The sequence below is a fragment of the Triticum dicoccoides genome, chromosome 6A (genome assembly GCF_002162155.2).
Source record: "Triticum dicoccoides isolate Atlit2015 ecotype Zavitan chromosome 6A, WEW_v2.0, whole genome shotgun sequence".
NCBI classification, from domain to species: Eukaryota; Viridiplantae; Streptophyta; class Magnoliopsida; order Poales; family Poaceae; genus Triticum; species Triticum dicoccoides.
Genome location: NC_041390.1, coordinates 628,335,496 through 628,351,013, shown reverse-complemented (window position 1 = coordinate 628,351,013; position 15,518 = coordinate 628,335,496).

Below are 15,518 nucleotides of genomic sequence, written 5' to 3'. Positions count from 1 at the left end.
CCGCCGCTCGCCGTCTCCCGCCGCCCCACCCTGCCCCCGCCTCGCCACGCCGCCGCGGAAGCCGCCGGAGCCGCCACCGATCCGATCCGATCTCGTCGTTCGGGTTTTTTCGGTTTAGGTAAAAACAATCGGTTTTTTTAAACCCTAGGTTTTTTTATAGATCGGTTCGCCGGTTTTCTTGGTTAAATTCCTTAGCGGACGCTTGTCCGTACGTTCGTTTTAACGAATGGTGTTCACCCGTTAGCCGCAGACACCGAACGTTCGTTCGTTAGCCTGTTTGTCAGTTTTTCTTTTTCTCGGATTTTTCCGCGATTATTTCCGATCGCGATTTCTGATCCGATTTTCGTTTTAGTTTATCTGTTCGCCCGTTTATCGGAATCAGGCGATTCAAGCGCCTAGATCTTTGTCTCGAAATCCTCATTCTGTTTAATCAACTTGAACAAGATTTTGGTACAGTAAAATTTGACCGTAGTCCAGATTAGTAATCGGATCTTGTTTCTTTCGCTGTTTGAGTTTCGTTGCTCCGTTTGATTTGATTCTTTTTGCAAACCGGAGTTCTTAAGTTCAACTTTCTGGGTAGATCTCTTATTTGAGTTTTACCCGTGCTTCTTTGCTTGATTGCTTATGTATGCTATTGTTTGTTTGCGATAGAACACCTGGAGTGCGAAGCGTGCTACTACGAGTCTCTAGGTTTTGCGAATCATCAGCAAGGCAAGTAACACTTTGATCATATCCCTTTATCACCCAGTTTTTATGCATTAGTTTCAACCCTCAAACATTGCATGGTTAGGATTTGATAACATGTGGGATTGGGAAGTAATTGATGAGGTAGAACCTATTGCCCTGTTATTATCAAACCTCTGGGAGTTACTTCTACGTATTGCTTATATTGCCATGCTATGCTCGTAGACATGGTTTGGGTGAGTGAATCCATGACAGATGTGAGATTATTAATTAATGGTTCAACTTAAGGTGGCAACTTTAATACACATCTGGGTGGATTGCTTGTCGGGCATTTGGAGAATCCAGTGTTGTCCTAGGATATCCCGGAGTACCCGTGTGATAATCCTACGGTCCGCCACCCAGGCTCAAAGGGAACTGAGATATTTCATGCTAGAAACTTCCGTGTGCAGCCACAAGCTATTATGGGCTCTAGCATAGTTGAGTAAGTTGCGTGAAGCTCTTGAAGAGATAGACTAGCAGGTAGTGGGTTGTAGGTGGTATATTCTATTCGGAGTAGAGAGTTAATGCTTCTGAAAAACTGTGTCTCGGTCATCCATTTCTCAAACATCATGTAGTGCAAGAAAACTAACGAAGGAGATCGAGTCTTGTGGGGAAAAGTGCGCAAACCTCTGCAGAGTGTATAAACTAACCATGGTTAGCCGTGTCCCCGGTTATGGACATCTTGAGTATCTAGTACTTGGATTATCATATGTATCTCATCACTCTAAATTAATATTGTTGGGTTGATAATTACTTTTATTGGGATTGAGTTGGAGGAACCATCTCAATGATGTTTCAACTACCATGATAGTTAAATAAATCTATTCCTTTGTTGTAGGGAAAATCGGCTTTTCGCAAAACTTTAACCATAGAGCTTTCCACCAGCCAAATATGCATATAGTGATAGCATTATTCTATTCTTGCTCTACTATGTTACATTGCCAGCATATTCCATGTGCTGACCCGTTTCGGGATGCAACATATTATGTTGCAGACTTTTCAGACAAGGAGTAAGGTTCGTTAGGTCGTTGCTGTGCAGCTCAGCTATGTCGTTGGAGTTGATGGACTCACTTTATCTTCCAAGACTTTCGATGTTATCGTATTAGATGGCCTTAAGCCACATTTATTGTATTAAGTTCTCTTTTGAGACACTCGATGTAATAAGTGTGTGATTGCCACTCTGTTATAAATCGTTCGAGTAGTGTGTGTGTCAGCATTACCGATCCAGGGATGACACTTTAGCACAGAGACTTGACCGTTTGAGGTCGGGTCGCCACATCTGTTTAGTTAATTATTTTTGTAGATGATTAATAGATAAATTCCTCACGTTCAGCAATTTATTTTAGAATTTTGGGGGTTCCAGAAGTTTGCATTAGCTACAGATTACTACAGACTGTTCTGTTTTTGACAGATTCTATTTTTCATGTGTTGTTTGCTTATTCTGATGAATCTATGGTTAGTAAAATAGCTTATAAACCATAGAAAGGTTGGAATACAATAGGTTTAACATCAATATAAATAAAGAATGAGTTCATTACAGTACCTTGAAGTGGTGTTTTGTTTTGTTTCGCTAACGAAGCTCACGAGATTTTCTATTTTGAGTTTTGTGTTGTGAAGTTTTCAAGTTTTGGGTTAAGTTTTGATGGATTATGGAACAAGGAGTGGCAAGAGCCTAAGCGTGGGGGTGCCCATGGCACCCCAAGGTAAAATTCAACGACACTCAAAAGCCTAAGCTTGGGGATGCCCCGGAAGCATCCCCTCTTTCGTCTTCGTCTATCGGTAACTTTACTTGGAGCTATATTTTATTCACCACAGTTTTGCTTGGAGCGTCTTGTATTATTTGAGTCTTTTCTTTTTAGTTTACCACAATCATCCTTGCTGTACACACCTTTTGAGAGAGACTCACATGATTTAAAATTTATTAGAATACTCTATGTGCTTCACTTATATCTTTTGAGTTATATAGTTTTTGCTCTAGTGCTTCAGTTATATCTTTTAGAGCACGGTGGTGGATTTGTTTTATAGAAACTATTGTTCTCTCATGCTTCACTTAGATTATTTTGAGAGTCCTTCAAAACAGCATGGTAATTTGCTTTAATTATGTTAGGCATTCAAGATTAGTAAAAAATTCTTATGAGTGCATTGAATGCTATGAGAAGTTTGATAATTGATAATTCTTTTGAGATATGGAGATGGTGATATTAGAGTCATGCTAGTTGAGTAGTTTTGAATTTGAGAAATACTTGTGTTAAAGTTTGTGATTCCCGTAGCATGCATGTATGGTGAACCGTTATGTGATGAAGTCGGAGTATGATTTATTTATTGATTGTCTTCCTTATGAGTGGCGGTCGGGGACGAGCGATGGTCTTTTCCTTCCAATCTATCCCCCTAGGAGCATGCGCGTAATACTTTGTTTTGATAACTAATAGATTTTTGCAATAAGTATGTGAGTTCTTTATGACTAATGTTGAGTCCATGGATTATACGCACTCTCACCCTTCCACCATTTCTAGCCTCTCTAATACCGCGCACTTTTCGCCGGTATCATACACTCACCATATACCTTCCTCAAAACAGCCACCATACCTACCTATCATGGCATTTTCATAGCCATTCCGAGATATATTTCCATGCAACTTTCCACCGTTCCGTCTACTATGACACGCTCCATCATTGTCATATTGCTTTGCATGATCATGTAGTTGACATTGTATTTGTGGCAAAGCCACCATTCATAATTCTTTCATACATGTCACTCTTGATTCGTTGCATATCCTGGTACACCGCTGGAGGCATTCACATAGAGTCATATTTTGTTCTAAGTATTGAGTTGTAATTGTTGAGTAGTAAGTAAATAAAAGTGTGTTGATCATCATTTTTAGAGCATTGTCCCAAGTGAGGAAAGGATGATGGAGACTATGATTCCCCCACAAGTCTGGATGAGACTCCGGACTAAAAAACAAGAGGCCATAAAAAACGCCTAAATAAAAAAATGAGAGAAAAAGAGAGAAGGGACAATGCTACTATCCTTTTACCACACTTGTGCTTCAAAGTAGCACCATGATCGTCATGATAGAGAGTATCCTATGATATCACTTACATATACTAGTGGGAATTTTTCATTATAGAACTTGGCTTGTATATTCCAATGATGGGCTTCCTCAAAATGCCCTAGGTCTTCGTGAGCAAGCGAGTTGGATGCACACCCACTTAGTTCCTTTTGTTGAGCTTTCATATACTTATAGCCCTAGTGCATCCGTTGCATGGCAATACCTACTCACTCACATTAATATCTATTAATGGGCATCTCCATAGCCCGTTGATACGCTTAGTTGATGTGAGACTATCTTCTCCTTTCTTGTCTTCTCCACAACCGCCATTCTATTCCACATATAGTGCTATGTCCATGGCTCACGCTCATGTATTGCGTGAAGATTGAGAAAGTTTGAGAACACCAAAAGTATGAAACAATTGCTTAGCTTGTCATCGGGGTTGTGCATGATTTAAATACTTTGTGTGGTGAAGATAGAGCATAGCCAGACTATATGATTTTGTAGGGATAACTTTCTTTGGCCATGTTATTTTGAGAAGACATAATTGCTTAGTTAGTATGCTTGAAGTATTATTATTTTTATGTCAATATTAAATTTTTGTCTTGAATCTTTCAGATCTGAATATTCATACCACAATTAAGAGAATTACATTGAAATTATGCCAAGTAGCATTCCACATCAAAAATTCTGTTTTTATCATTTATCTACTCAAGGACGAGCAGGAATTAAGCTTGAGGGTGCTTGATACATCTCCAACGTATCTATAATTTTTGATTGCTCCATGCTATATTATATTTTGTTTTGGACATTATTGAGCTTTAGTATGCACTTTTATATTATTTTTGGGACTAACCTATTTACCGGAGGCCCAGCCCAGAATTGTTGTTTTTGCCTATTTCAGAGTTTTGCAGAAAAAGAATATCAAACGGAGTCCAAACGGAATGAAACCTTCGGGAACGTGATTTTTGGAACCGAATACAACTCAGGACACTTGGACCCTACGTCAAGGCACGTAACAGGAGGCCACGAGGTAGGGGGCGTGCCCTACCCCCCATGCGCGCCCCCACCCTCGTGGGCCCCCTGTTGCTCCACTGACGTACTTCTTCCTCCTATATATACCCACGTACCCCCAAACGATCAGATACGGAGCCAAAAACCTAATTCCACCGCCGCAACTTTCTGTATCCACGAGATCCCTTCTTGGGGCCTGTTCCGGAGCTCCGCCAGAGGGGGCATCTATCACGGAGGGCTTCTACATCATCATCCAACCCTCTCCGATGAAGTGTGAGTAGTTTACTTCAGACCTACGGGTCCATAGTTAGTAGCTAGATGGCTTCTTCTCTCTTTTTGGATCTCAATACAATGTTCTCCCCCTCTCTCGTGGAGATCTATTCGATGCAATCTTCTTTTTGCGGTGTGTTTGTTGAGACCGATGAATTGTGGGATTATGATCCAGTCTATCTATGAATAATAGTTTGGTTTGGCCTACTAGATTGGTTGTTCTTGCCATGGGAGAAGTGCTTAGCTTTGGGTTCGATCTTGCGATGTCCTTTCCTAGTGACAGAAGGGGCAGCAAGGCACGTATTGTATCGTTGCCATTGAGGATAACAAGATGGGGTTTTTATCAGATTGCATGAAACTATCCCTCTACATCATGTCATCTTGCTTAAGGCATTACTCTGTTTTTAACTTAATACTCTAGATGCATGCTGGATAGCAGTCGATGAGTGGAGTAATAGTAGTAGATGCAGAATCATTTTGGTCTACTTGTCTCGGACGTGATGCCTATATACATGATCATACCTAGATATTCTCATAACTATGCTCAATTATATCAATTGCTCAACAGTAATTTGTTCACCCACCGTAGAATACTTATGCTCTTGAGAGAAGCCACTAGTGAAACCTATGGCCCCCGGGTCTCTTTCTCATCATATTAATCTCCATCACTTTATTATTGCTTTGCTTTTACTTTTTACTTTTCATCTCTATACCAAAAATACCAAAAATATTATTTATCATCTCTATCAGATCTCACTTTCGTAAGTGACCGTGAAGGGATTGACAACCCCTAAGCACGTTGGTTGCGTTGAGCTATTGTTTTTGTGTAGGTACGAGGGACTTGTGTGTGGCCTCCTACTGGATTGATACCTTGGTTCTCAAAAATTGAGGGAAATACTTACGCTACTTTGCTGCATCATCCTCTCCTCTTCGGGGAAATCCAACGCAGTGCTCAAGAGGTAGCAGCCACACTGCGACCTGTCTCCGATGCAGTCCGTCTGCGGTTTGCGGCCTGGGCGTGGCTAGGTTTGTAACGTCCGAATAGGTAGCCGTCGTCGCATGTCGAGGCATGTCCTCGCGATCCGTAGATCGATCTTGCGTGTCCTGCTCAACTATCTAAGTCCTGTTGGAGGTCGTATGTACAACCTCGAACTGTTTTATTCTTGCCTTTACGGTGAGGTGGGGCGGTCTGGTGTTCACCTTGAGTTGTCGCTTTATCCGGACCAAGTTGTGGTCGACCTGCCGCATTGTGCGATGATGGTACGGGCTCTAGCGCCTTGTCATCGCACTGAGGTAGCAATCTACGCTTCGGGTAGCTTTGACTGGGACACTAAGGACGTATTCTTCGGCGGCCAGGACTTCGGTCCATCTATCATTGAGCAGATCTTGGTCCACTTGAAGCTGCAGATGTTTCTTTCTCAGGCTCCTTGCAGTGGCTATTAGCCGGCGTTTGAAGCGCTCCTGCTCGAGAGGTTCCTCAGGCACGATGAAATCCTCGTCGTCGAGGCTCTCCTCTTCCTCGGAGAGTGGAAGATGATTATTGTCCTCCGAGTCTCCGTGTATGGCATGTTCATCAGTGCTAACTTGCCCATTATCACGTTCCCCCTGTTCGGAGGTTACCTTGATGGGGTCTTTATTATTTTTGGCGTCGTCCAGAGTATTATTTTTTCTGGTGCCCGTACTGCAGTCTTTGGAACAACATGACTTAGAGCAGCGTCGAGGAAGTTGGCGATTGGGCTGTCTCTCAGGAGGTTTATCCTCAACTAGATCTTCTTTGTCATCGTTGTTAGTTTTTCCAGGCGTGTCCACCATGTATACGTCATAGAAAGAAGTGGTCGTCCGCCGTCCATTGAATGGCGCGCGATGTCTTCGGAGCCATGGTCCAGCATGTCGGTTAACTCCTCGACAGTGGCTATGAAGTGGGTGGCGGGTGGGAAGCAAAATTCCCCATCATCAGTCTCTAGTTTGAACCGTACATAGTTCAGCTGGGAGTCCCCCGCCAAGGATAGGCTCTTTAATGAGTTTAGCACATCGCCCAAGGGCGAGTGTTGGAAGATGTCTGCGGCGCTGAACTCAAAGATCGACAAATGATCAAGTTTGGCATCCGCGGACCCACATGGTTCGGAGCTTACACCTAGAGATGAGTCGAGAGTTCTGGTGACACAAACATTGTGTGAGGTTAAGTCCATGTGTGGCTCCAACATCGGGGAATCTGTGGCCTCCGTGGTGGGGTTGAACCTCCAATCCTTGGGTGCTACAGTGTGCTCTGGATCTGAGGTCAGAGTAGTCACAGGAGCTATCTCCTGGATGCGGTTTGACGACAAATTTAGGTCATGTTCGTCAAGGTAACCGAGAGCGATCGTCGTGGTCTTGAATCCGTCGAAGATCAAATCTCCACGGATGTCCGCAACGTAGTTCAAACTCCCAAATCTGACCTGATGGCCAGGGGCGTAGCTATCGATCTGCTCCAGGTGGCCAAATGAGTTGGCCCGCAGTGCGAAGCTGCCGAACACGAAGATCTGTCCGGGGAGGAAGGTTTCTCCTTGGACAGCGTCACTATTGACGATTGAAGGGGCCATCGGACCTTTCGTCAACGGCACAGTGGGACTCTCAATGAAAGCACCAATGTCGGTGTCAAAACCGACGGATCTCGGGTAGGGGGTCTCGAACTGTGCGTCTAAGGTCGATGGTAACAGGAGACAGGGGACACGATGTTTACCCAGGTTCGGGCCCTCTCTATGGAGGTAATACCCTACGTCCTGCTTGATTGATATTGATGAATACGAGTATTTCAAGAGTTGATCTACCTCGAGATCGTAATGGCTAAACCCTAGAGGTCTAGCTTGTATGGCTATGATAATGAGTCTCTCTCCCTCCGGACTAAGTCCTCTAGTTTATATAGACACCAGGAGGATCTAGGGTTACACAAGGTCGGTTATAAAGAAAGGAATCTACATATCCGGTCGCCAACCTTGCCTTCCACGCTAAGGAGAGTCCCATCCGGACATGAGTGCAGTCCTCGTATCTTCATAGCCCATCAGTCCGGCCCATGGCTAACAGGCCGGACGCCCAAGGACCCCTTAGTCCAGGACTCCCTCACCCGGCAAGGAGCCGCGCTGGCCTCTCGCGCAGCCCGCCGACCGAATCCGTCATCCCTGTGCAAGGAGTCGCGCTGGCCGAGGCCAACAGGGACGGGCCGCGCAAGGAGCCGCGACTGCTTACCGGCGGGCAGACGGGCCGCGGGGAGACGAGGGGTTGGAACGGGATGATAGGGCGGGGCTGCTTACCGGCAGCAGACGGAAGCGCGGATACGGCGTGGCGCCTTCACGGGCGGTGCGATAGGGAGGGAGAGGACGAGAAGCTTCGAGGAAGTGGGAAGGAATATGTTGCGGGGAGAGCGAGAGAAAAAGGTATCTTTTTAGTGGTCTCAAAGAGAACTAACCCAAATAAGCACCTCTTGGGTGGGTTAGATTTTTTGGGTGGGTTAGATGCATCTAACCCAAACTAACCCTCCCGTTTGGATTTTTTGGGTTAGTTTAGTCCAAACTAACCCTAACTAACTCTAACTCATGGAACCGAATAGGGCCATCATCTATATGCATTCACGCAATAGTGTGGGCTATAAGTTTTGTTATTGTATTAGTATTTTTTCCATCGCCTTCCTATCTCTTTCTTCACATTTAGTGTATTTATCTAGAAATACGTATATAGCCAGGCTCTTGCATGAGAGCCCATTCTCTTTACTTTTTCACATCTCTTTCCTCCACACAGACAAAAGTGTCATGTAAGCGGGCTATAAATCCACTATTGTACTTGCTTTAAGAGTCACGCCGCTTATGGTATGTTCTAGCGGATGTTGATATTTTAGTGATTGTGATATGTGAACAGATCAATCTATTCTTGCTCCGGGCTGGAAGTGTCCTGTCGAATCCATACGGCTTCACCACTGCCATACATGCGTAGGGATGAGTCACGACCCGCTTCCTCCCACCGCTACCCCAGAACCTCATCATCGCATGGCTCGCTTTCTTTCCGTTGTTGGTTTTCTCCCCGCTTTTTTAGCCCACCCTTACGTTGTTGTGTCCGTCTGCAAAATTCCGGCGACCCCAACATCCCACTTCGCCACTGCGCCTCGCCGTAGGCCACTTCCGGTCCCCAGCCCGGTCGACCGGCCCTCCATCCTGGTCTTCTCCGGTGCCGCCAATCAGCTGATATCGATGGAAGTCGATACAGAGGCAGCAATTGCCGCGCTAGATTGTTGATCGACTGGGGGTGTGCGTCACCGCACAAGGATAAGAGCAGGCGTAGAATGCCTACCAGAGCTTCATGCTGCACAAGGCTACCAACATCTTTGAGGACCACCGTGAAGGCAATCGTGTCGCCACCAAGGTATTCACTTTCGGTTTCAGAAAAAGTTTCGGCACCAACCCAAATCATCAAAATTCAGTGATTTCACTTTGCATTTCAGCCAAAAGGTCGAAATATTCGGTTGAATTCAATTAAATATTTGTTTTTTTAAATTATTTTTGAAAAATATTTGAATTCATGTGTAGTATTGAAATTGCTGAAATATTTTGGCCGACAGGTAAATATTTCAATGAGTGTTGAAATGAATGTGAATTTCATTTGAAATCTTAATGAAAGTGAAAACCATGGTCGCCACCATCATTCTAATTTCGGAATTTTGGACTTTGGACACACAGCGGCATCAGCAGCAAGAATCGAGGAAGCACGGTGTTCAGCAGTGTCAGGTAGCTCTGCTCCGGCGGCGGCCATGCGCTTGACGCACGCGAAGATCCCATCGCTGCACCGGCAACGATGCGTCCGTGCAGGCACCGCTTGCATCCAAGCAGAAGCACGCACTGGAGTCCAGCGCTCCCGCGGAGCACTCCACCAAATGCCGATATGCCTGGGCTCCTCTCGCTCCGCCTCCAGGTGAACTGCACGGCAGCAGTCAACTTCTCCTCTATGCGTTGCGTTCGTGTCTGCCGCCTGACGCGTCCTGGTGCTGCTTTGCGTGTCTGCGCGGCTTGCGTGCTGCTGCTGCTGCATGTGTGGTGTATAGGCTTGATGCTTGTGGGCCGAGCAGCTCGCTGGCGACGTGCTCTACTACACACACCATGGCTTCAGCAGCAGGAGACCATGTTGGCGCCATGGACGTGGGCGTCGCATGTGTTGAAAATATGAGCAATTTATCCAATGATTTTATTAACAGAAATACTAGATAAAGCATGATTAATATAGTAAAGATAAAACAAGTCATGCGTTCGGACAGAGAGAAGGTAAAGAGCATCTACATATATGAACTTGAACTAAACACATCTAAAACAGACAGTAGATGAAGTTGCATATATGAAGTAGAACCTAACACATATAGGATGAAAAGTAGAGCAAAGAACTGTGTCATGACATCTAACAGAAAGAGCAAGAACACGTACGGGACAGCAGCAGTGGAAGTGCTGGACTTGGGGTCGGTGTCCTCGCCTGCCATGTCGTCGAGGAGATCGTGGACGTCGGGGAAGAAGTCGTCGTCGGGGAAGTAGTCGTCGGCGACCGGATCGTCCGTGATGAAGCAGCCAGTAGTCGTGCTGAGCGCTTCCAAAAAACCTTATCACTCTTCTCCCGTACAGGACTCAAAAGGTGCGGTTTCAGAGTCCTACTGTCCCGACCTGCGGTGCACGTCGCAAGACGGGATGGGGAAGATCGTAGCAGCAGTGCAGTGCTCAGGAACTTGTGGCGAGAGGAGGAAAAGGTTCTGGTGCATCTCTCTGGGAGGAGCGACCTCCCTTTTATAGGCGCAAGAGAAGGAGGCGAGAGGGCAGCTGTGATGCCCTCGATTCAATCGTACACTAATCATACACGCAAATGTGTACGATCAAGATCAAGGACTCACGGGAAGATATCACAACACAACTTTAGACACAAAAATAAAATAATACAAGCTTTATATTACAAGCCAGGGGCCTCGAGGGCTCGAATACATAAGCTCGAAAACACAAGAGTCAGCGGAAGCAACAATATCTGAGTACAGACATGAGTTAGACAAGTTTGCCTTAAGAAGGCTAGCACAAAACAACAACGATCGAAAAGGCAAGGCCTCCTGCCTGGGAGCCTCCTAACTACTCTTGGTCGTCGGCGTCCGTCACGTGGTAGTAGGCACCCTCGGGGTAGCAGCAGTCGTCAAAGGTGGCATCTGGCTCCTGGACTCCACCATCTGGTTGCAACAACCAGAAAGAAGAAAGAAGGGGAAAAAGGGGGGAGCAAACCAACCGTGAGTACTCATCCAAAGTACTCGCAAGCAAGGATCTACACTACATATGCAACATTATCAATGGAAGGCTGTATATGTGGACTGGGCTGCAGAAATGCCAGAATAGAGAGAAGGTCTAGTCCTATCGAAGACTAACATCTTCTGGAAACCACCATCTTGCAGCAAACAGGAGGGAGTAGAGTAGCATAAAGTAAAGTAGTAGTAGTGTTATCAACCTCGACCAGAGATCCTTTCTCGACTCCCTGCGAGAAAGCAATCCCAAAGCCATACTATCCAGTTATCATCACAATCCATTACTCATCACCATCCAGTTCTCATCACAAGTATCCAGTTCTAGTTGTATCGATCGGGATACAACTCCAAGTGTCCGTTACCGTAGGACAGGCTATGCATAGTTTAGTTCTTCCCTGCAGGGGTGCACCAACTTACCCACCACGCTCGCTTAACTCCGGCCGGACACACTTTCCAGGGTCATGCCCGGCCTCGGCCAAACAATACGCCGCAACCCGACCTAGACTTAACAGAGAGGTCAGCACGCCGGACTAAACCTATGCCCCCAGGGGTCATGGGCCATCTCCCCGGAAACTCCTGCACGTTGCGTACGCGGCCGGTGAGCAGACCTAGCTACCTCCTTCAACAAGGCAGGCGCTTGTGCAGTCCAACCCGGCGCGCGCCACTCAGTCGCTGACGTCTATTAAGCTTTGGCTGATGTATACGACGCAGAACGCCCATACTATGCCCACGTGATGGTTAGTGCTATCAGGCCAGAGGCCCCTCGGATCAAATATCCAAATCGTAGTGGATTAGGAACGCGCGGTAACAAGCAGAGACTCACGAAAGATGCGACCCCGTTGCCCCATCTCGAGGACTTGCGGCAAGGGCTAGGAATGCCCGGCCACGCCTCGTAATTATCTCGCGGGCACCCTCCGGGTCAACCCGACTCCACATCACTCGCAATTAAGCTCGCGCGGGTACCCCTCAGGGTCGACCCGTCTTTCCAAGTAACAGTGGTAAAGTCCAAGTACCCGTGTGTCCAAGCATTAAGGGGAAAACCCGAGGAATCACCCCCGGTGAATTCCACTCGATGTAATCATCAAGGTGAACATAAGAGGAATCACCCCCGAGGTTCACACTTGAGGGGTTGCACGACAGAGTCGTATCGGAAGTGGTTAAAGAGGAAATCACCCTCGATGACCATGACCGAATAGCTACACTACAGGGTTAACATCAGAAGTGTTGTAGAGGTCTCACCCTCGGCACTCGATAGTATCCCAGTAGTGTCGAGCAACTAAGGGGAAAGTGATGTGCGGTGCCGGGGCCTGGTCTTCGATCCCGTTGATCGGGTCTTCAATGATGAAGCAGGGGCAACAAGGACAAGGTGGGGGTCACTGATGGATCACTAACCAACCTATACTAAGCAGTTTAGGATAAGCAGGTAAGGTATAACAGCAGATACAAAAGCAGGCTATGCATCAGAATAGGAGCAAACAATAACAGTAGCAGAATCTAATGCAAGCATGAGAGAATGGAATGGGCGATATCGGGATGATCAAAGGGGGGGCTTGCCTGGTTGATCTGGTAAGGAGGGGTCATTGTCGACGACGTAGTCGATCACCGGGGCATCAGCGGCCTCGGGGTCTACCGGAGAGAAGAGGGGGAAGAAACAGTAAATACATAGCAAACAGAGGTAACAATAAGCATGACATGACGATACGTAGCGCTAAGCGTGCTCTAACGCGGTCCTAGACATTATAGGTGAAGGGGGAATTCAACCGGGAAGGTGTTCCCGGTTCCGGACCTGTGTCAGACAGATGACCGGAGGGGGAAAGTTTCATGTTCAGCATGCTAGGGGCATGTGACAGATGAACGAACCGCATATTCGGATCCGTTGGATTTTTCTGAGCAACTTTCATATAGAAAACATTTTCATCCGAGTTACGGTTTATTTTCTATGATTATTCAAAGATTAAAGCATTTTATGGAATTATTTAAAATAATAGAAAAGATAAAATGACGTCAGCCTGACGTGTTGATGACGTCAACAGTCGACAGACTGGATGACCAGGTCAAACTGACCCGTGGGACCCACCTGTCATTGACAGGGGGCTAACAATGGGTTATTTTAATTGAACAGGGGTTAGTTAGCAGTTGGCCCCCACATGTCAGTGACTAAATAGTCTAACAAGTTAATTTTACTGATAAAAACGTTTAATTAGCCTAATTATGGGTGTGGGCCCCATTAGTCAGTGGTTGGGGGAATAGCATCCCGCGTTGACCGTGGTCAACGCGGTCAAACACAGGCGCAGGGGCCCACTGTCAGCGGCACTGGGCGGGACCCACCGCTGCCAGGTCAGCGTCGCGGCCGGAGCAACACCGGTGGCCATTTCCTGCGGCGGTCAACGCGGTCAAACACAGGCGCAGGGGCCCACTGTCAGCGGCACTGGGCGGGACCCACCGCTGCCAGGTCAGCGTGGCGGCCGGAGCAACACCGGCGGCCATTTCCTGCGGCGGCGCGGCTCGGGATCCACCGGAAAATGGCCATAGGCCATCATTTTGGACGCGGATGGCCGCGTTCGAACGTGCACGAGACGGCGCATCCAGCGGTGGCACTAGCACGACCGGAGATGGACTAAAATGACGGCGGCGAGCAGCGAGGCGGACGCCGGAGATCGGGCAGCGACGGAAACAGAGCTAGAGGGCGCAGGGAGACGAGCTAGAGGCTCGGGCGGCACCAGTGAGACGCCCTGAGCACGCTCGTGTGCTCGGATGAGCATGACGACGCCCACAGCGACGACGGTGTGCTATGCGGCGGAGCTGAGCTCGGCCATGGCGGACGCGGTGGCTACGGGGGCGCACGAGTCCAGGGGAGCGAGGGAAGGGGAATAGGGGCTCACCGCGCGGCGCAAGAAAGGCCCGTGGTAGTTTAGGAGCAGCAGGAGTCTACCGTGTTCGTCGGGGAAGAAGGGGATCGCCGGCAACCCGAGGAAGACGACGACGTGGTCGGCGACGCAGAGCTCCTCGGCTCCTTCCAGCGGCTTCAGAAGACGCGGCAGTCCACGGCGATGCCGAGGAGCACGGCCAGGCCGCGTCGAAGGCACGGTGGCCACGGAGATGACGAAGACGCGGCGGCGATGGCGCCCGGAGGTGGATGGGGAACGAAGGGGAGAGGCAACGAGCAGGCGGAGAGGGCGAGGGGAATCTAGGAGTGGGTGGAGGTAGGTGGGGGAGGTCTCGAGGAGCCGAAGGGGGAGGCTCTTATCCACCCGCGGCGTTGCCGGCGAGGTGGTCGGGCGGCGACGAGCCCCTGTAGCGGCGCGCACCGGGGGAACAGGAGGGAGGGGAGAGCGACCAGGAAGGGGGCATGGGCCGGCCTAGCTAGGCCAGCTAACGCGGGTGGACTGAAGCCCAAGTGGGGCAGGGGCTTTCTCTCCCCTCTATTTTTTTCCTTTTCTCCTTTTCTTTTCTCTTTTTTTTGCAGCCTTTGCATTTGCCTTTAGCCACTATTGACTTTGCAAAATTATGCCACTGGCCAAAACAATTTCAAATAATTATTGATCACTGCCAAAAAAGATTGTGAGGCTTTAGAAATAGTTTGCCATTTTTATAAATTAAAAAGGCATTTAATTTATTTCTTAGGCCACTGTTTGAAGTAGCTTAGTCCACTTAAACCTTTTGCAAAAATGTTGGTTCACCACCAATATTAGTTGTGGATTATTCTGCACATGATGAACATTTTTGTTTTCATGTCTGAGCATTTTGAATTTCAGACAAAATTTGAATTTGAATTCAACTGGAATGTGAAAGAACATGAGACAATAATGATCAGGCACATGTTTAGCAAAAAGATTAACTTAACCCCAGGGGTTACTGTAGCATCATTACACCGGGGTGTTACAACTCTCCTCCTCTAAAAGAAATTCTCGTCCCGAGAATTAAGAGGTAGAAGGGAAAAGATCGGGGTATTCAGCCCGGAGGTTATCTTCGCGTTCCCAAGTGGCTTCCTCTTTAGTATGATTCGACCATTGCACCTTGAGGAACTTAGTAACCTTCTGGCGGGTTCGATGTTCAGCTTCTTCAAGAATGCAGATCGGATGCTCTTTGTAAGTGAGATCATCTTGAACTTCAATCAATTCCGGATCCCCTTCACGTTCCGAATCCTTGAAGCATCGACGAAGTTGCGACACATGGAA